Consider the following 21,279-nt stretch of genomic DNA (forward strand, 5'->3'; position numbering starts at 1 on the left):
CCTATCTATCCCTCTCTCTGACTCTCTATCTCTGTAAAAAAAAAAAAAAAGTGTAGCCCTGACCTAAATATTGTGACTCATTCTGGTGATTTTATTGAACCTCAGGGAATTTCTTCAGTTTGTGTTATTCTAGTAAATTATTGAAAGTGAGGTAGTCCCTGAATTAGTGGTTAACTAGTCTAAAGTGAGGCTGGCCCTAGGGAACCCTGAACTTGTGGCTGGTGACTGAAAGAAAGACAATCTTGTAGGACTGTTCCTTCAGATTCCATGTTTTGACAAACTCTTTGTAACAAGGGAGGTAGTGGATAAAGTCAAGCCAAGTTGAAGCCCATCAAAGGCCTCCAAAAATCACCAGGGAGCTCTGAATCTAAGATAAACCTTTAGAGTTGGCTGAAGTTGGTGTCAAGGGGCCAAATGTCTTGAGATGTGGCTGCTTCAGAGGGACACATGACCTTGGTTAAGGTGGCTCCCTGCAGCTGAGGCAGATCCCTATGGGGGTGATTCTGATGGCTAAGTGGTACATATGACATTTGGAACAACATGTCCCTCATTTCTAATAGGACTTTTCTTTTCTTGTGGTAACATAACCTAACATAAAATTGACCATCATAACCATTTTAAGTGTCCAGTTTAGAGGCATTAAGTACATGAAAATGCCATGCAACCATCATCATTTGTCTCTAAAACTTTTAATTTTGCAAAACTGAAACTCTTTATTTCCAAATTAAACACTAAATTTCTATTACCTCTTTTCTCCAGCCTCAGGCAACCACTGTTCTACTTTATTTCTCTGTACATTTGACTACTTTAGGTGTCTCATAGTTGTGGAATTATCCAGCATTTGTTCTTTCAATCTGTAATTGATTGAGGAGATGTTAGATGAAGTAGGGAAAAGAATTATCAGAAAATTTGAGAATGATACATCCAGTTTTCCTATGTCCCAGTTGAAAATTTTTTATTCAAACTCAGTATTAATATTGTCCCATTTTAATTTAAAAATACTCTAGTATAGATAAGAAATTAAGTAATCACCATTATTTTTCAAGAATCTTACCAAGATCACAAAGAAGCAAAAATATGGAAATATAGAGAAGAATCATAGTGAAAGTATAGAAAGAATAAATAAAAAGCAAAGAGCTGTAATTTTTTAATGATACAGAAACAAAAGTGCTCATGACCAAGAGTCCTAAGTAATATGTAAGAAAAGTGAGAAGGGGATACTGATGTACCATGCGTAATCCTGGAGGGTTATGTTTAAGCAGGAAGTTCAAAATAATGTTCCAATTTCATTACACCTGTGCTAGGAGGAAAAGTTATGTAAACAGAAAGCAAAGAGCCATATAGGCACATATACACTATATGACAGCAGATTTAAAATTTCTTGTTGCACCTCTTTGATTTTTGCCATGACCAGTGTGGGGAAGTGAAGACCTGAGTGGGGGCGACGGAGGATTAAGGAAAACTCAGAAACATAGATAAGAGTTTGGGCCAGATGGGACATTGTGCTCTGATGCAGACACAATGACTCCAAGCCTGTTTTCAGGCTGGTGATTTCTTGGGGCTTTGAACCTGGGTTTTTGTTATCCCAGCTGATACTCTATTCACTGTGTCACATTTTGCCCTGCTTTTGGCATCAATGCCATAAACAGCCTTCAAGTTGTTTCAGTGATCTGCCTAGTCAGGTCACTCAAGATTGAGCAGGGCCCTTCCTCTGCTCTCAGCTGCACATAGGCCGATGCAGTCAGATGCAATCAGATCGCTCTCTACATCTCCTCTTTTTTTTTTTTTTTTTAAATGCAGGCATTTCTTTATCTATTTATCACAGAGCTTTAGTGCATGAGATAAGCATTCTCTAGTAAGTATATATTTGGGAGAGATAGGAAGTGGCAAATAGAGTATAGAAGCCTCTTGTGCAGATAATCATGTCATGGACCTGGCATCCCTAAGTCCACATGAATGATTGTTTATGGCAACATTCCACTTTTAGTCCACTTTTTCACATTATTCCCTTTTTTGTTTTTTAAATGCAGGCAATGGAGTGCTACGCTTGTTTCAAAGAGCTATTTTTGGATGACTCCACATTTGACTGAAAATGAACAAAACAAAATTATACAATATATTATTAAAGCAATTAAATACCAAGCAGTATGTTTAAGCATATTAAAAGGGTTAAAGCCTTGTAAATTGCCAAGAAATTGATTAGCTATTTGTGCCAGACTAACAATATCATCATGGCTTTTTTGGATAGTTTGAATATGTTTTATGTAGCTTAGCTACATTAGTATTAATATTATTATCATTCCAATTTTCTTAAAGATTTATTTTGATTTTCTTTCATTTTCATTGGGATTGAGGTAACACAGAATCATTGATAGGCTGTATGACATACGAGTTGGTGGCATACTTTAATGCTCTGAATTTGATTACCTAAATTCAGTACTGTAGCTTTTAATGCATTTAGCTTTGTCTCTAGCTTTAAATTAATGTATTTTTGATCATGTAAAGTCAAGGAGGTATTTTGAGCCAATTGATTGACATAGTGCACATTTTGAATACTTTGGTTAGAGCAGTAGCTCCTATTATAGTGGAAGCTAATAAGCCTATGAGGGTTACTATGCTGAATATGATTATGACAACAACTCTTTTGGACTTGTGGATAAGTAATTGGTGTATTTCTTATAAAGCTTGGAGACCTGCTTTTCCTGAGTTGGAGCCATTAGTAAATATTGTTAGGGTGCTAGTTGTAAACTGTGATGGTATGTGTTAGGTTCAAGGAAGTGTGCTGTGGCTGCTAGAGTCTAACTCTTAGGAAAAAAAGGAACAGGGAAGTGCTGACAAGGTCCCTATGAGGCTGAGAACAAAAAGTTCAGCACAAAGTTGGGCGACTATGAGTCAGAGACCCTTATCAGAAGTTTATGTTTGAAATTCTCCACTGAGCTATGCCCCCCCCCCCCATTGCTATGCTGCGTGTGACCTCTCTAGCGAATAGCTAACTGCCACATCTGCTTCTGTATAATGCTTGCTCAGCCTAGATAGCCACCCTATAAAAAGGAGCCATTTTAGAAGCTCGGGGCTGCAGTGTTCCCTTGCATGGGTTGCCTGCAGTCCCTGTATAGGTCTGCAAAAAAACTTATAAAATTCACTTTGGGTTTGCTGTGGTCTATCTCGCTGGGATGTAACACATGGAGGCCCCCAGCGAGATAGGCCATGTAAGACCCCTCCTCATGGAGTGGGCTGCAGCAGACGTTGGTAGCTGGCCAGCCTCCAGCAGTTGCCGTTTGGAAACTGAATTTGGCTGATTCGAAACATTTGGAGTCTCGAGACTGTTTGGTAAGGAAGTTTCCTTTTTGAATATTTGGAAACAGAGCTCTAGTTAGAAAAGGGTGTAGTGAAGCAGGCGGGACGCCACCTGATTTCTCCCCACCTGGTGGGTCGGGGAACACAGGATGCTGCCTTCTCCCTTTGGTTTTGGTTCAGAAGTTTTGTTTGTTTTGTGTGCATATTTGGTTTGTTTGTCTGCTTCGTCCATTGCTTCCTCACAGGATTCCTTCGAGAGTCAAGGACCATGGGTCAGGGGCAATCTGCTGCCCTAACGCCTCTTCAGTGCTTGCTTGATAACTTTTCTGATTTCTCTCACAGGGCATGAGACTATGGGACTCCTGTTGATTCCGCCACGTTGCGGACTCTTTGTGAACCAGAATGGCCAACTTAAGAGCAGACTGGCCAAACCAAGGATTGCTATACCCATAGAAAACATAGAAAGTTTAGCGTACTATCACCAGCACCCACCTGCAGGCAGGTGGCATGGTCAGTATGCAGCCCAGTATGGCAGCAGAGGTAGAGAAAGAAAAGGCAGCCAGGCTGCAGCTGGCTACAGGAGAAGCGGCAGACTCCCCTCACAGTTTCAGGCACTTGCCCCTCCCCCTTGGGCACCAGCTCAAGGGCTGAGCCACTGCTTAGTCAGGCAAAAGATAACAGTGCAGTAAGCTAGAGGTTATCATCACCTTGCTACAGCCCCTGCCCTCCTCTGCTTTGGCTCCGGGAAATCTCCGCCTCCATGTGGAGCCAGACCAGAGGAGAAGATTTAGGGCATTATAGGGTTACTATGTCCCTGAGGAAATTGAGGACCTTATGTAAACTAGAATACCCCACTGTTAAGAAAATAAGTTTATAAAATTGTGTGTTTTTTTTAGTTTACTACCCCGACCCTTATAATGACTTAATGTTGTAAAGCTCTATAGGTCAAAAAGAGGGTTAGCATCTCTTTGCCAGCTGGGAAGCCACAAAATAGTAACTACATTTTGACCATTCCTTATTTTTCTCTGAAAATCAGTAGTTCATTAGGAATAGTAGTTTATAATCTCTTATTGTAAATCGTACTAAATTTGTACTAATAGTAAAGCATATGGAATTGTATAGTCTGTCAAATACAAAGACTTCCTTTTTGTACCAAGGATCTGTTGTTGTAAAAAAATAACAAAAACATTTTCTATGTTAGAAATGTATACGTTATTTCAACAGTCTTTTGTTAATTCTCCTTTTCATTTGCTATTTCATAGCCTGTGATGTTAAAATTTTAGTTTAAATATTAGGGGATATATAATAATTCAGTAATTGTTAATTGTTCAATGTTAGGTCACAAAACCCAGAGTAACAAATATTACTATTGATTGGTGTAAAGCCAGCAGGCAGGGCCGGGGCCACTATCACAGCAGCCTGGCCCTTGCAGGTTCGCATTGGATTCGGACAGTCGGTAAAGAAACCATGGAGCCAAAAACTGGTGGGCCATAGCCTTTAATCTAGCTTGCACCCGGCGGGCAAGTAAAAATACACACTGGGCTCCAAAACCCAGTCACACTCAGTGCTCTGCCATCTTGGCTGCTTCTCCTGGCCTCCTCCACGTGGCCTCCTTTAGCTGCTGGCTCTACTCTCTCCGCTCTCTCATGCTAACCTCAGGAACCAAGGGCCGAGTCCCGTTCTGCCTCCCTTTTATAGTGTAGAAATCCAAACCCTTAATCCAATATACATAATAGGGAAGTCTCTAATACAAAGTCACTTCTCTGAGGCATGATAGGATTGTACCGCCCTACAGCAAAAAGGGTGGGAAAGGCTTAATCCCAAAACCAAGCCCCAGGTTACAACGATCTCCAACACACATTAATATCACCTGGGCGACTGCCTCCTCGTGTTATCTTTAACAAAGTGAGCATAATACATTTTATCCGCCCAACAATTGGCTTAATAGAAGAATTCTTTTAATTTATTTACTTATTTATTTATTTTTTAATAATTTTATTTTTTTAATGGGGTGACATCAATAAATCAGGATACATATATTCAAAGATAACAAGTCCAGGTTATCTTGTTGTTCAATTATGTTGCATACCCACCACCCAAAGTCAGATTGTCCTCTGTCACCTTCTATCTAGTTTTCTTTGTGCCCCTCCCCCTCCCCCTCTCCCTTTCCCTCTCCCTTTCCCCCCTCCCCCCCCCTAACCACCACACTCTTATCAATGTCTCTTAGTTTCACTTTTATGTCCCACATACGTATGGAATAATGCAGTTCCTGGTTTTTTCTGATTTACTTATTTCGCTTCGTATCATATTATCAAGATCCCACCATTTTGCTGTAAATGATCCGATGTTATCATTTCTTATGGCTGAGTAGTATTCCATAGTGTATATGTGCCACATCTTCTTTATCCAGTCATCTATTGAGAGGCTTTTTGGTTGTTTCCATGTCCTGGCCACTGTGAACAATGCTGCAATAAACATAGGGCTGCATGTGTCTTTACGTATCAATGTTTCTGAGTTTTTGGGGTATATACTCAGTAGAGGGATTGCTGGGTCATAAGGTAGTTCTATTTTCAGTTTTTTGAGGAACCACCATACTTTCTTCCATAATGGTTGTACTACTTTACATTCCCACCAACAGTGAATGAGGGTTCCTTTTTCTCCACAGCCTCTCCAACATTTGCTATTGCCTGTCTTGCTAATAATAGCTAATCGAACAGGTGTGAGGTGGTATCTCATTGCAGTTTTGATTTGCATTTCTCTAATAGCTAAAGAAGATGAGCATCTTTTCATATATCTGTTGGCCATTTGTATTTCTTCCTGGGAGAAGTGTCTGTTCATATCCTCTTCCCATTTTTTTATTGGATTGTTTGTTTGTTTGTTGTTGAGTTTTATGAGTTCTTTGTATATTTTGGATATTAGACCCTTATCTGAGCTGTTGTTTGAAAATATCATTTCCCATTTAGTTGGCTTTCTGTTTATTTTGTTATCAGTTTCTCTTGCTGAGCAAAAACTTCTTAGTCTGATGTAGTCCCATTCATTAATTTTTGCCTTCACTTCTCTTGCCATTGGAGTCAAATTCATAAAATGCTCTTTAAAACCCAGGTCCATGAGTTGAGTACCTATGTCTTCTTCTATGTACTTAATTGTTTCAGGTCTTATGTTTAGATCTTTGATCCATTTTGAGTTAATTTTTGTACAGGGGGAGAGACTGTAGTCCAGTTTCATTCTTTTGCATGTGGCTTTCCAGTTTTCCCAGCACCATTTATTGAAGAGGCTTTCTTTCCTCCATTGTGTGTTGTTGGCCCCTTTATCAAAAATTATTTGACTATATATATGTGGTTTTATTTCTGGACTTTCTATTCTGTTCCATTGGTCTGAGTGTCTATTTTTCTGCCAATACCATGCTGTTTTGATTGTCGTGGCCCTATAATATAGTTTGAAGTCAGGTATTGTAATGCCCCCAGCTTCATTCTTTTTCTTTAGGATTGCTTTGGCTATTCGGAGTTTTTTATAGTTCCATATAAATCTGATGATTTTTTGCTCTATTTCTTTAAAAAACGTCATTGGAAGTTTGATGGGAATTGCATTAAATTTGTATATTGCTTTGGGTAATATAGCCATCTTGATTATATTTATTCTTCCTAGCCAAGAACAAGGTATATTCTTCCATCTCATTATATCTTTTTCGATTTCCCTTAACAATGGTTTATAGTTTTCATTATATAAGTCCTTTACATTCTTTGTTATGTTTTTCCTAAGTATTTTATTTTTTTTTGTTGCAATCGTGAAGGGGATTATTCTTTTGAGTTCGTTCTCAGTTGTTTCATTGTTGGCATATAGAAAGGCTATTGACTTCTGTATGTTAATTTTGTATCCTGCGACCTTACTGTATTGGCTTATTGTTTCTAGTAGTCTTTTTGTGGATTCTTTGGGGTTTTCGATGTATAGGATCATATCATCTGCAAAAAGTGATACCTTTACTTCTTCTTTTCCGATATGGATGCCTTTTATTTCTTTGTCTTGTCTGATTGCTCTGGCTAGAACCTCTAGTACCACATTAAATAAATAAGAGTGGAGAGAGTGGACAACCCTGTCTTGTTCCTGATTTAAGGGGGAAAGCCTTCAGTTTAGTGCCATTTAATATGATGTTAGCTGATGGTTTATCATATATGGCCTTTATCATGTTGAGATATTTTCCTTCTATACCCATTTTGTTGAGAGTCTTAAACATAAAATTGTGTTGTATTTTATTGAAAGCCTTTTCTGCGTCTATTGATAAGATCATGTGGTTTTTGTTCTTTGTTTTGTTGATATGGTGTATTACGTTAACCGTTTTACGTATGTTGAACCATCCTTGAGATTCTGGGATGAATCCCACTTGATCATGATGTATTATTTTTTTAATATGTTGTTGTATTCGATTTGCTAGTATTTTGTTTAGTATTTTAGCATCTGTATTCATTAGAGATATTGGTCTGTAGTTTTCTTTTTTTGTGCCATCCTTGCCTGGTTTTGGTATGAGGGTTATGTTGGCCTCATAAAATGTGTTTGGAAGTATTGCTTCTTCTTCAATTTTTTGGAAGACTTTCAGTAGAATAGGAACCAAGTCTTCTTTGAATGTTTGGTAAAATTCGCTGGTATAGCCGTCAGGGCCTGGACTTTTATTTTTGGGGAGGTTTTTAATGGTTTTTTCTATTTCTTCTCTACTGATAGGTCTGTTTAAGCTTTCTGCTGCTTCTTGACTCAGTCTAGGAAGGTTGTATTGTTCTAGGAATTTATCCATTTCTTCTAGGTTGTTGAATTTAGTGGCATATAGTTTTTCATAGTATTCTACAATAATTCTTTGTATATCTACAGTGTCTGTGGTGATTTCTCCTCTTTCATTTTGGATTTTGTTTATATGAGTCCTTTCTCTTTTTTCCTTGGGAAGTCTTGCCAGTGGTTTGTCAATTTTGTTGATCTTTTCAAAGAACCAGCTCCTTGTTCTATTAATTTTTTCTATAGTTTTTCTGTTCTCTAACTCATTTATTTCTTCTCTGATTTTTATTATCTCCTTTCTTCGGCTGGTTCTGGGTTTTCTTTGTTCTTTTTCTAGTTCCTTAAGGTGTGAAGTTAAGTGGTTCACTTGGGCTCTCTCTTGTTTGTTCATATATGCCTGAATTGATATGAACTTCCCTCTTATCACTGCTTTTGCTGCATCCCATAGATTCTGATATGTCGTATTGTCATTTTCATTAGTCTGTATATATCTTTTGATCTCTGCACTTATTTCTTCTTTGACCCATTCATTTTTTAAAAGTATGTTGTTTAGTTTCCACATTTTTGTGGGATTTTTTTCCTCTTTTTTGCAGTTGAATTCTAGTTTCAAGGCTTTATGATCAGAAAATATGCTTGGTACAACTTCAATTTTTCTGAATTTGCTGATGTTGTTTTTGTGGCCCAACATATGGTCAATTCTTGAGAATGATCCATGTACACTGGAGAAAAATATATACTCAATCACTTTGGGATGAAATGTCCTGTAGATGTCTATCATATCCAGGTGCTCTAGTGTTTTGTTTAAGGCCACTATGTCTTTGTTGATTCTCTGTTTGGATGACCTATCTAGAGCCGTCAGCGGTGTATTGAGGTCTCCAAGTATGATTGTATTTTTGTCAGTTTTTGTTTTAAGATCAATAAGTAGCTGTCTTATATATTTTGGTGCTCCTTGGTTTGGTGCAAATATATTAAGAATTGTTATATCTTCTTGATTCAGTGTCCCCTTGGCCATTATGAAATGGGCATTTTTGTCTCTGAGTACTTTTCCTGTCTTGTAGTCAGCATTATCCGATATGAGTATTGCTACACCTGCTTTTTTTTGGATGTTATTTGCTTGGAGTGTTGTTTTCCAGCCTTTCACTTTGAATTTGTTTTTATCCTTGTTACTTAGATGAGTTTCCTGTAGGCAGCATACAGTTGGATATTCTTTTTTAATCCATTCTGCTACTCTGTGTCTTTTTATTGGTGAGTTTAATCCGTTTACATTTAGTGTAATTATTGATACTTGTGAGTTTTCTATTGCCATTTTATATCTTGCTTTCTGTTAGTTTTGTGTCTTGTTTGATCCTTCTCTTTCGTTTTTCTATCTTTTGTTTTTATTTGGTTGTATTCCATACATCTTTCCTCTGTTGCTATCTTTTTTATCTCATGTGCTTCTGTGGTGGTTTTTTCAATGGTGGTTACCTTTGAGTAATGAAAAGGGTCCCTACCCTGTTTATTGTAGCGAACTATTTTGTGAGTACTTTTGCACTCCATCGTCCTTTGCTACTGTTAATCTCCATCTTCTCCCCCTCTTTCTTTTTGTTGTCACAGTTTAAATTTGGTTTTATTGTGTTCTTCTTGGAGCTTTTACTTGTGGCTCTGTTTTTTTTTTGTTCTTTGTATCTGATTGGAGAACCCCCTTTAGTAATTCCTGGAGTGGGGGTTTTCTGATGATAAATTCCCTCATCTTTTCTGTATCTGTGAATGTTTTTATTTCTCCTTCATATTTGAAGGATAGCTTTGATGGGTATAGTATTCGTGGCTGAAAGTTCCTCTCTTTCAGGACTTTAAATATTGGGGTCCACTCTCTTCTAGCTTGTAGAGTTTCTGCTGAGAAATCTGATGATAATCTAATGGGCCTTCCTTTATATGTTGTATTCTTCTTTTCCCTGGCTGCCTTGAGAATTTTTTCTTTGCTGTTGGTTTGTGTCAATTTCATTATGATATGCCTTGGAGTAGGTTTGTTGGGGTTAAGAAAACTCAAAGTTCTGTTTGCTTCTTGAACTTGAGGCTTTAGTTCTTTCCACAGGCTTGGGAAGTTCTCATCTATTATTTGTTTGAGTATGTTCTCCATTCCATTTTCTCTCTCTTCTCCCTCTGATATACCTATTATTCTTATGTTATTCTTTTTGATGGAGTCAGATAATTCTTGTAGGGCTACCTCATTTTTTTTTAATTTTTGAGTCTCTTTCTTCTTCTCTCTGTTGTGCCTCAAGTTGCTTGTCTTCTATTTCACTAATCCTCTCTTCTATCTGACCTGTTCTATTAGCTAAGCTTGTTACTTCATTTTTCAGCTCGTGAATTGAGTTTTTCATCTGTGTTTGATTTGTTTTTATAGTTTCAATTTCCTTGGACATATATTCTTTGTGTTCATTGAGTTGTTTTCTGAGCTCCCTAAATTGCCTTTCTGTGTTTTCTTGTATATCTCGGAGGATTTTTAGGATTTCTATCTTGAATTCTCTGTCATTTAGCTCCAAGGTTTTCAATATATTAAATTTTTTCTCCATAGATTTTTCCTCATCTAGCTGTGTTACCTCTCTTTCTTTTGTATCCATGATATTCGATTTTCTCTTCCTTAATGGCACCTGAGGGTGGTTTTGTTGATAGTATTAATTAGATTTAATAAAGTATAAAAAGGTAAAAAAAATAAAAAAGATAATAAAAAAATAAAGAATCAAAAAGAGTTGTTTTTTTTTTAAAAAAATTAATAATTAAAGAAAAATAAAATAAAATAAAAATTAAAAAAACCGAAATTATTCCCCTTCTCCTTTTTTCCTCTTCTCTCCTCTCCCCTCTTTCTTGAGAAAATCTTGTGGTGAACTGTGATTTATAACAAACAATGCCTGTGATGGAGGTCCTGAATTGGGGAAAAGTAATAAAAGGGCAAAAAAAAAAAAAAAAAAAAAAGAAAAAAAAGAAAAAAGAAAAAAAAAGAGGGTATGGACCCACAAAAAGCAAATAAGGAAAAAATTTGGGTCAAGAATAAAATGATTTGCTTTTAGGTGTTGGTTGTCTAAGAGTTATGATCAGAGGAATATGAGGAAAACAGAAAAATGGGGGGACAAATTAAAAAATTACTATTGTATTTAGTGGAACAAGAACTAGATAAAATGGAGAGCCAGGGATGGGAGCACTGCTAGTGAGTTAAAAAGGTGAAGTAAAAACCCCCCAAAATGCCACAAACATAAGTTTGAGTCCCAGATAAGATACTTTGTTTGTTATTGAGGTTTGAATGAGAGGAGATGTAAAGGAGAAAGGAAGAAACTAATATAGAGAGAGAAAAGAAAGAGAGAGAGAGAAAAAAAGAGGGAACCACTATAAGAAGAAAAAAAAAGGAGAGAGAGAGAGAGAGAGAGAGAGAGAGAGAGTTAAGGGTTTTGGAGTGCAACCCTCATAGAGAGAAAGGAAGAGGAGAGAAAAGATAATGGGAGATGTAACACTTATGGGTAGTGTAGTTCAAGGAGAGGAGAGAGTAAGACCGGCAGAGAGTTAATCGGCCAAATTGGAGGAGGAAAAATAGTATCAAGAATGAAGATAAGAGAAACAAACGAACAAATATAATAAAATGGGATAGGTTATAAAGTCTGCGTATTATTCTTGATTTTGAGAGGTTATCTTCTTGCTTTTTCTTTTCTCTCCCTCTTCCTGGTCGGTGACTCTGTACCCCGGGTTCTGCCCCTTTGGCACTCTCAGGTAGAGGTTTGCAGTTGATAAGTCTCTATGGCAATGTCATGTATTGTGCTTTAGTCTCGTTGGCAGTCGAGGCTCATTAGCATTTATAGGCTCCGACAGTGAGAGAGTCCGTGTTCCTGGAGCCTTTCTCCTAGTCTTTCCTTCCTCAATTAGTAGCCTGATAATCCAGCTATGGGGTTGCTGCTGCCTCTGCCTGGATAGTAAGAGGCTCAAAGAGCTGGCAACTCCCCACTCTATTTCCACTCAGCACAGGGCTCTGGGTAAGGCTCAGTCAGTCAGAGCTGCTAGCATAATCAGGCGGGCTTTCTGCCCACTCAAAGACCTCTGGCTCTGCCACTCTGTCCGGTAACACAGGCGGGTGCCCACTTCCAGGGCACTTGGAGGAAACGCTCATTCACTATCTGCGTGCGCAGACCAGGATATCCAGCCAGCAGTCTCATGCTCTGAGTGAAACCCCCAACCGCATGGAAAAGTTGCAGCGTTGGAATTGAGTCTCGCTCCGTCCCCGTGCGCGGCTTTTGCAAGGCGCTGGGGCGGCCCGAGATTCCGTTTTGGCCCACAAAAAGGCCCCTGACTCTGCCCCTCTGTGCTATAACATGGGCGCGCACTGCTGAGGCACTCGGAGGAATCTCTCATTCACTATCTGGGCGCGCAGACCAGGATATGAGGCCGGCCGTGTTTCCCTCTGAGTGAAACCCCCACCAGCACGGAAAATTTCCACCATTGGAATTAGTTCTTGCTCCCTCCCGTGCGTGGCTTTCCCAGGGCGCTGGGGCTGCCGAGAGATTCTGCTTTCAGCCCACAGAAAGGCCTCTGGCTCTGCCTCTCTGTGGGGTAACACGGGCACCCACTTCCAGGGCTTAGGAAGAAATCTCTCGCCCACTAACTGAGCACCGACCAGGAGACCAGGTAAAATGGCTGCCCCGCTTGTCTTTCTTTGTATGGGTTTGGCGCGAGTGTTAGCTTGTATTGCCCGGGTTGCCACAGGATCAGTTTTTCCTCGGTTTGGATCTCCGTGCCAGAGCCTGGTTAGGCCATTTGTGCCGCAGCCTGGATCTATTCACCCCCTTTGCCCGCCTCAGTTTCTATATTCACAGTTACCAGAGAAAGCCGCCCTGTTTAGGTTAGTGAGGAAGGCGGAGCATTTCTTACTCCCCATTTCCTTCGGGGTTTGGTTATATATTTAGCCAATTTTTCACTCGACCATACCTTTGAGTGTATTGCGAAGCATCTGGAGGCTCCAAGTATAGGTTTTTCTGTTTCTGGTTGAAGATCTTGTAGAGTTTTGGGGGAGATTTATCGGTATCGCTTCCTATCCCGCCATTACTCTGACGTCATCCAATTAGAAGAATTCTTAACATAATAGGTAGAAAAGAGAACTCTGGAGACATAATCCTGAACCTCCACTTGATTTCAGACCCTCCACAGTCTCCAACCACCTACCACCACAGATCAAATCTTTTCTTTCCTCGGTCTAATAGGCTTCTTTAAATACAGGATTCCCAATTTTGTTCTCTTAGTCAAGCCCCTCAGTGAGATCTTCTGAGCATGGCTTTTAAGGTCTATAATGACCAAGGAAGTAATAGAAAAGGCAAATAAGGCCCAAAAGAAGTCAGGAAATACCAACTTTTGGCTCCAGCGCCCTAAGAGGCTTCATAGCATTTCATCAAGGCCCTGCTCCAGAGTGGAAAGAAAGGTCATTAAACTGAAGCCTGCCAGGCTTCCCAGCCCCACTGGTTGACACGTCTGTGCTGTGGAAAGGGGGACATGAGAAGGTAAGCTGCCCCCTTGCTCCATGGAGGAAGGGTTCAGTTTCTTCTAGCCCTGCTCCAGCTGCCTGTGACCTGACCTTGCCCAGCATGCTGGGAATTGCCACTGAAGGCCCAAGGTCATCATTCATGAGCCTAAGGTATTTTTTCCAAGTAGCAGATAAGCTAATCTCATTTCTTGTAAACACAAGGGCCATCTACTATGTCTTGCTTGAATATTTAAGTTTTATTTATCCCTCAAAGATCTCTACTGTGGGTATTGACAGTCTGATTTTATTGCTTTATTTAATGTTTAGTATCTCCTTTATTTCTCTTATCTCAATGCCCCATGCCTATTATAAGCTGGGACCTGCTGCTAATTCCAGCTAGAAGCAGTGGTCACTAGGACTTAAACTCGAACTGCAAAGTGTAGAAATGTAACACCCTTTCCCTAAGTACTTGCAGGTTTTATAGGTTACTCAGCAAACTGTTCAAAGACTGTCCAAGAGGTGCTTCTAGCAGTACACCACCCAAGGACTGACTCCCACGTAGATGGGTCCACACACCATGATCCTGACCACTCCCACTACTGCTAAGGTAGAAGACATACCCACCTGGGTCCACCACAGCCGGCTGAAGCTTGCAGTCCCAGCAGAGACACCTTTGTGGACAGCGAAGACTGACCCTGCCAACCCTTGTAAGCTGACCCTGAGAAGGACAGCATGCCCTGCTTCAGCCACAAACCAGAAGTTAACTGGTCCACGCATGGCTAATGCCTAGAGAAAAAAACTAAGGACTCTTTTAATCAGGCTTTAGGAAAAGGGAAACTAGGATAAAAAGAAAGTCAACTTAATTGTCACTAAAGGTTAAAGATTTTTAAATCAAGAGTTCTGACTAGAAAGGAATTGTATGGTTTTGATAATAAAAAGTATGAGGTGTAGAGGTACTTTTGAAAAGAAAAGGAAAAAGTAAGTTGTTGTAAAAGCTGGTTATAAAGAAACTGCATAAAAGTTGAAGGTTTATGTAAGTTGCAGAAGGTTTGTGCAAGTTGTAAGAAGTTAGTACAGAGAAGAAAAAAATACAAGGCAGAAAAAATTAGTGTAAGAATTTATTCTCTTCATCCCCTTAGCTCACTATGTTACTTACTGCTTTTACTGGACCCTTCGTTTTGCTTATAATGGGGGGGGGGTCACCATTAGTCCATATATTATCAACTGCCTCATGCAGTATGTACTAAAGAGAATTCAAGCCGTAAAGCTTGTAGTACTAAGGGCACACTATCAGCGTGCCAGCACATACTAGGGAGGACCCTTGACCCAATTAAGTTATAGCTACAGCTAAAGTAGAAAATTCTCATGAGCCCCAGCCTTATACCATTCTCCCCACTGATGAAGAATCAAGGGTTTGATTTATGCCCAAAAGAGATGGGGAAATGTTAGGTTCAAGAAAGTGTGGTGTGGATGCCAGAGTCTAACTCTTAGAAAAAAAAAGGAACAGTGAAGTGTTGACAAGGTCCCTGTGAGGCCAAGAACAAAAAGTTCAGCACAAAGTTGGGTGACTATGAGTCAGAGACCCTTATCAGAAGTTTATGTTTGTCGGATCATTTACAGCAAAATGGTGGGATCTTGATAACATTATACAAAGTGAAATAAGTAAATCAGAAAAAACCAGGAACTGCATTATTCCATACGTAGGTGGGACATAAAAGTGAGACTAAGAGACATTGATAAGAGTGTGGTGGTTACAGGGGGAGGGGGGAGAGGGAAAGGGGGAGGGGGAGGGGCACAAAGAAAACTAGATAGAAGGTGACAGAGGACAATCTGACTTTGGGTGATGGGTATGCAACATAATTGAACGACAAGATAACCTGGACATGTTATCTTTGAATATATGTATCCTGATTTATTGATATCACCCCATTAAAAAAATAAAATTATATTTAAAAAAAAGAAGTTTATGTTTGAAATTCTCCACTGAGCTATGCCCCCCCCCTATTGCTATGCTGTGCACGACCACAGCTAACTGCCACATCTGCTTCTGTATAATGCTTGCTCAGCCTAGATAGCCACCCTATAAAAAGGAGCCATTTTAGAAGCTCGGGGCTGCAGTGTTCCCTTGCGTGGGTTGCCTGCAGTCCCTGCGCAGGTTTGCAATAAAACTTATAAAATTCACTTTGGGTTTGCTGTGGCCTGTCTCCTGGGATGTAACAGTATGATTTTTGGGAACATAAAAGTAGTAGTTAGGGCAAATTGAATAAGTTTATTAGCTGGATAGTGATTATTTATTCAATTTGGGTAAGTGGCAAGAGCTATCTGCCAAAGAGTAGAGGCAGATTTTCAAAGCTAGTTTTGTTGAGAAACTGTAAGCAGAACAATAGCTGTGAGCTCCTGGCCAATTAACTGCTAGAGGCAAAACCTGGCCTTGATAATTAGTTGTGCCACAAGGTCATGAAATAGAGTTAAAAGGTTTTGTTAGGAGTTTGTGCTAAATGCAGCCATTCTAAAATGCCTTCAGGCTGCCAAAGTACCCCAGTAGGAGTATGCGTGGTGGGAAATATAAAGACAGTGACAGGCTTTGCAGGATTAACGTGAGTAAATTGAGGCTACTTAATGGCATTTTCCTCCTTTTGCTGAAGGAATTAATATCCTAATAGAAGAAGTATTAGAGTCACCATTAAGCAACAAAACTAAAGATCCTAATTGTGCTGTAGTTTATTTTAAGGAAGAATATCCAATTAATGCCCCCTAACAATTTTTGAAAATCATTTAAGGTTTTCAATGTATTTATTCTCAATTGTGCCTTTTGAGGCCAGATAGTTTTGCCCTCTATTATATGACCTAAATAGGTAAAGGGAGAAGTCTTTTGTATTTTTTTAGATGTGACCTTTAGTCTAGCTTTCATAAGAGCATCTTGCAGGCCTATAAATAGTTGATGTAAGGTAGACTCCTGGGTGTGGCTAATTAAAATATCATTTATATAATGAATGATGTAAGCCTGAGGATATGTGATTCTTAGGGGTTGGATAGCTTTGTACAAATTGTTGACATAAGGTAGGACTATTTGCCATACCCTCAGGCAAAACTTTCCATTGGAATCTCTATATTGGCTTTGCAAAATTAAGGCTGGGAATGCTAAATGCAAAATGTCTGCAATTCCCTGGATGTAAGGCAGTGGTTCTCAAAGTGTGCACCAGGGCACACTGGTATGCCCTAGAAGATTTCCAGGTGCACTCTATGGTATTCCAGAGAAATATGTGCCTGTTGGGGACCAAAAAACCAACAGGGTTTTTGGAATTTAGATTTTTGGAGGACAGAGGTGTGGGGAATTGGCTGTAAACTGATAGTCTGCCCAATCCCCCATCTCACTTGCCTCCATTAGGTTGCAAAAGGCTGTTAAGCTGTGGTGCTGGATTGTTTACACTACCCCCCATGTTCCCTGGAAAGACTGGAGGCAAGTTTCTTCTATCCTTTGTTTGGTGTAAAGTTAAGATGATATGGATGGTGGGAGTTTTCGGCACTCAACACAATTAAGAGTAAAAAGAAAGAAATTCTTCAATGTATTGAGGAGGAAATGAGAGTTTGCCTTTCAAATATATGCCCAAACATTGAAGAAATTGTTAGGACACATCAGGGTCATGTTTCTCATAAACACAAGAATGAAAAAACTTAACACATTTGAGCCATGACCTGCCAAATTTACTAAATCTTACTAAGAATGTATCTATATATATAAAAAGATAACATTTTTGTTGGTTTTAAATTTTTTAACTCTTCTTTTTTAGGAATTCTAAAAAGCATAACAAAAAATTTAACATAAAAATGTTTTTTAATGTCAGAATAAATTTAATTTTGTTGTATTTATTTCATTTAGTTACCATAAAAGCATGCTTGGACTTTATATTTTTTCTTTAATATTTGAATTAATGATTATAACATATTTCTCAGAAATTGTATATAGTGTGCCTACAATTATTTGTAGGATTTTAAATGGTCTCTGACTTAAAAAAGTTTGAGAACCACTGGTGTAAGGGAATAGTAAAAAAGCAATCCTTCAAGTCTAGCATAATAAAATGGTGAGACCATGAGATTGCCATGGGGGAAGGCAATCCAGATTGTAATGTCCCATAACTTCCATGGATTTATTAATTTTTCTTAGATTTTGTAATAATCACTATTTCCCTGAATTCTTTTTGATAACAAAGATAGGAGTATTCCAAGGGCTATTAGTAGGTTCAATATGTCCTGCTTGTAACTGAATCTAAGGGTCAAGCAGCTGTTAATTTTTCTCCCACTAGGAGCTATTGACCCGGATAGGAGTCTCAGAAAGCCAAGTTGTTTTTGCAGCTGTTTTCTGTGTTAGGAAAGTGACTAAGGCCCCTACAGAAAAAGCTGCGGTGATATTCAGGGGTATCCTACTCCATGATGTGCTTGAGGCTGTTGAGGAACAATGGGTTCATTATGGCCCTGCTGATTTTTTCCTAATCCTTTTGTGGGTATAAATCCTTGATTTAACATTTGAGAGGTAATTATAGAATTAGGGCTTATTAATAATAATCCCATTTTAGATGAGATATTTCACCCCCATAGATTAACTGGGAGATGGAACAACACATAAGGTTTGCAATGACCCATGTTCCCCTCTGTATCTTCTCATCTTAACAGAGAGGTACTCTGCTGAGGGCCCTGAATACTTTCAATTCCTTGCAAATTAGCTGCAGCTACATGAGTGGGCTATGAAGAAGGCCAATGAATGGAAGCAATTACAGATATATCTGCTACAGTGTCAATAATTCCTTTGAATAGCTTACCATTAATTTTTAATTCTAGCTCTGGTCATCTTTGAGTGACTGTGACCAATATACCTTTTTAGAGGATTCAAAACCTCCCTCTCCTCTGTGGTTATTAGATAATACCCTCTTTTTCTTTTTATATGAGTACAATTAATTGAGTAATTATATTTTCAGGGAGGACTTGAAAAATTGTATTAGTTTGAGCCATTACTTTAATTTCACCTATATAATTCTTATCAACAACCCCAAGGAACATTTGGAATTTTTTTAGAGTAAGACTACTTTTACTAAGAGTGAGACCAACATATTTCTTTGGAATGGGGCCATATATTCCCATAGGTATTGCCTGAGGTGGCATTTCAGGAGTTAATATGAGTTGGGTGGAGAGACAGAGGTCCAATCTTGCACTCCCTCCTGTGGCCCTGGTGAAATCTCTGATGGTACGTTTTATATTTATATTCTGAGGGAGCACTTGTGGAGCAATCAATGAAAGGGCCCCTAGTGTTTGTTGAGGCTGGGGCTGGTCCAACTTGGAATTTTCCTGAATTGGCTGTCCATTAACCATAGTTTTTAATCTGCACTCATTTGCCCAATGTTTTCCTTACCGGCAATGGGGACACACTTGTCATGGTCTTTGACCTGATACATTATTTCTAGTACTATCTTTTTTTACAATTTTTGGCAAAGTGGCTGGCTGCAATTAAAACAAGCTCCTTTTCCTGGGCCTTTAGGATTAATATTAAGATTAAAAGCTTTTTTAAGAGCTCTAGCTAAGGCCATGCCCTGAACATATGATGGACCAGCATCAACGCAGAGGTGAATAAAATTATTTAAAGTGCCCTTGTTTCAATATGGCTGTAGAATTTGTTGACAAGTCTTGTTTGCATTCTCAAAACCTAATTGTTTTGCTAAAAATGTCCCTGCCTTGGATCTGAGATTAGTCTCCCTACTGCTTGGAGGAGCCAGGCAACAAAGTCAGAGTATGGTTCCTCAGGTCCCTGTCTAATTTTACTTAAGTCTCCACTTTATTCCCCTTTGGCTGGAAGAGACTTCCATGCCTTAGATGCACAAATAGTAATTTGTTGATAAACCTGCAAATTATATAACAACTGATTCTGAACTCCTGAATATTGACTAGTGCCAACAAGCATTTCTATAGGAATATTTAATCTATGGGCTCTATTCCTTTCTGCTTGTTTTTCATTTCAGTCAAACTAGCCAGATTTCCACAACAGGAATTCACCAGGACTAAGACATGCCTTAGCCAATGTATGGCCAGTAGCCACAGCCACCATCACAGCTGCCTGGCCTATGCAAGTTTGCATTAGATTGAGACAGATGGTAATAAAACAATGGAGCCAAGAACTGGTGGGCCATTAGCTTTAATCCTAGCTTGCACCTGGCAGGCAAGAAATACACACAGTGGGAAAACACTTCCCTTTTCATTCAGGGCTCCCAAAGCCACTGATTTATTCGAGTTTCCTAGAATCAAAGGTTTGTACCTCACCAGCCTTATTCACCTCTGTTCCCCATCTCCTTCTTTCTGCACAAACTGGTTTCTCCTTCAGCATTCTGCCATCTTGGCTGCTTCTCCTCTTCTCCACATGGCCTTTCTCTGCTCTCCTCCAGCACGGGTCCTCTGCCCCATTTTATAGTATAACTTTAATCCAATATACAAACAAGGAAGTCTCTGATACAAAGTCACTTAGGGTGAGAAAGGCCTTAGGCTATAACGACCCTACCTGCTTACCGCCTGTCCCCCACACCCAATGCAAACTATAAACAAGCAAACGTATATATCATATTTATAAACTTATTTGACCAACAGCCAGCGACATTCAATCAGCTGGGGCAAGAGCATTAGAATTAATGGAGTTTAATAAACTCATACAAAAGGCGCAGTGAGTCCATAAATGGCTGTATCTGTTTTCAGTTCTTTCAATGTTTTAAAAGACAATGCCTCATGCATTCTTTTTTTTTTTTTTTTTTTTTTGTATTTTTCTGAAGCTGGAAATGGGGAGGCTGTCAGACAGATTCCCGCATGCGCTCGACCAGGATCCACCCGGCACGCCCACCAGGGGGCGATGCTCTGCCCATCTGGGGCATCGCTCTGTGGTGACCAGAGCCACTCTAGCGCCTGGGGCAGAGGCCAAGAGCCAGCCCCAGCGCCCGGGCCATCTTTTGCTCCAATGGAGCCTCGGCTGCGGGAGGGGAAGAGAGAGATAGAGAGGAAGGAGAGGGGGAGGGGTGGAGAAGCAGATGGGCACTTCTCCTGTGTGCCCTGGCCAGGAATCAAACCCGGGACTTCCGCACGCCAGGCCGACGCTCTACCACTGAGCCAACCGGCCAGGGCGCCTCATGCATTCTTAAAGTCTGTCCTGGATTGTTGGGATCTAGCCTTTCAAAGACTGGGTACATAGAAAATTCCATGACATTCTTTTTATTTTCACAAGTTTTTTAAAAAACATCTTTGTAGAGGTGTCATACTAGGGGTTGAGGCCCCTAAACTTTCATTTTTCTTCAACTTTATTTTTGAAGGGAGGATGACTGCCTAATACCAGATTTATAAGACTATTCTCAAGATCCTTTTCAGAGAAGGAATATTTATCTTTTTCTTCCTTATCTCCTCTGCCTCTTTCTCTAATTCTTGTTCATATTTGAGAGTAAATTCCTCATCATTTTCAGATACATGAATGGCTAGGGGAGGAGCTGAGGGAAGTAGAGGAGTATAAAGCCCCTAATGACCTTTCATAGTTTTTTTTTTTAAATGATTGGAAAAAGTGCCTGATGGCAGTCTCTTGTCTTCTTGGGTAGGATCAAGACAATCTCTAATTAAATTCCACAAGGAGAAGGCCATAATTGGAATTTTATTTGGGCTTTTTGCCATATAATGAGCCTTCAATTGCTTACCAACGCTTTCCCAGGTTTTCTCATTAACAGTCCCCTCTGCAG

The sequence above is a fragment of the Saccopteryx leptura genome, chromosome 1, assembly GCF_036850995.1.
Source record: "Saccopteryx leptura isolate mSacLep1 chromosome 1, mSacLep1_pri_phased_curated, whole genome shotgun sequence".
Classification (NCBI taxonomy): Eukaryota; Metazoa; Chordata; class Mammalia; order Chiroptera; family Emballonuridae; genus Saccopteryx; species Saccopteryx leptura.